The 1,533-nt window shown below is 39.7% G+C and overlaps 1 long non-coding RNA gene across 1 annotated transcript; it reads right to left on the reverse strand.

Moving 5' to 3' along the window:
* Positions 1–390: 390 nt before the first annotated feature.
* LOC107577935 (uncharacterized) lies at positions 391–1,191 on the reverse strand. The gene is made up of 3 exons (XR_001608271.1): positions 945–1,191; positions 769–867; positions 391–623 (listed from the first exon to the last, which is right to left on the reverse strand). It is a non-coding gene; the product is annotated as an uncharacterized lncRNA (long non-coding RNA).
* Between the last annotated feature and the right edge of the window lie 342 nt (positions 1,192–1,533).

Below are 1,533 nucleotides of genomic sequence, written 5' to 3' on the forward strand. Positions count from 1 at the left end.
ACAGCCTGGGAACTATGTGTTACTCCTCCTTCAAGCAAGGGTGACCACAAAAAAACTAGTAATCATAAACTTACATCACAAAAAAACGTTTATTCATACAAATGAACCAATATAACAAAATAAACACAAACAAAATACATCATATAACAGAAGTTCATTTCTCCTCATAAAAAGAATATTAATATCCAGCCAACCCTCTATAAACCCCAATACAATCCAAGCTTCTCTGCACAAATTAATCCAAAAAGAAAAAAAGGAAATTACATAAACACCCTTCAACTCCTACTACATGCAAGACACACCTCACTCAAAAGAAGTACTCCAAATCAATGGTTAATATAACTGCAAACATAACCCTCATGCAAATAAATAATGCATGTGTTTCAAAGCATCAACATGTATAAACGGTACAAAGGTTGGCTCGCAATACGAGGCTGGAAGTGATGTACAAATAAGAAAAACAAACAAACAAGAAAGAAAATAAAACACTCTGCTAGTCAGTCCGATTCTCAACAATCATCAAATCTTAATTGCGCTGGAAGCATACAGCGTGCACATACAAGGACCGGCTAGCTGAGGAAATACAACATAACAAACACTGGAGGAACAGCAATCAACTAAACCTAATATAAAAAAAAAAACAAATAACCAAACACAATTAACAACATTCAAGGAAAAATGACTCAAATTAAAATTTTTTATTTTAATCTCATTAAAATAATAAAAGCAAAACGCTTATAAATACTACATAAAAACCTCTACAATTACCTGCAACACCGCCATCAATCCCGAACTACTTTCCAAAGGTTTTCCAGATCAAAGAAGAATGAGCGTGACCAACAGCAAACAAATCCACGATGTTTACATCTACATTAAAAACATAATATCCTACTTCAATGAAACAAGGCTTTGTTAACAAAACAACCAATGTTCGTTTAGCCTACCTGCTCACCCGGACCATGTGCACAATCAAGCACAGAGGTACTACACATACAGAGGACAGCACAATGTTTGTATCTGCTCACCCAGACCATGTCCGTGCACAAACAAACAGGGAAGTGCTACCAGACAGCGAGCTTCCACACAAAAAGACCGGACCCAGTCTCTAGGCCTCCCTTCAGATGCCCACTTAAAAACTCAAACCACCTGCATGGCCACGCCCTCTACTACTAGCCACCTCCCCGGCTACATTCTTCCCCCCAGAAATTATGCGCCGATGCACACACACACCAAAAACTCTTCGCCCAAGAACAGCACATCAAATCTGTTTCCAGGGCTACAACTCCCCCACTGCTAGAGCTAACTGGTTCATCAGACACAGTAGCATCCACCTCACTTAAGAACTTAAGACACAATGCCTTACGCATTTCCATCCGATGGACCTGCTTCACAGGCACTGCCTGAGACACAGGAGCCACGGAACCACGGAATCCCTGTTCTCCTGATTCACACACCACCTTATACAAACATGAATCATACACATCCTGAATTTTATATCGCCCACGATAATGGTTTTTGAGGTAGACCAACTCA

Source organism: Sinocyclocheilus grahami, unplaced genomic scaffold (assembly GCF_001515645.1).
Source record: "Sinocyclocheilus grahami isolate Dianchi unplaced genomic scaffold, SAMN03320097.WGS_v1.1 scaffold7875.1, whole genome shotgun sequence".
In the NCBI taxonomy this organism is placed as follows: domain Eukaryota; kingdom Metazoa; phylum Chordata; class Actinopteri; order Cypriniformes; family Cyprinidae; genus Sinocyclocheilus; species Sinocyclocheilus grahami.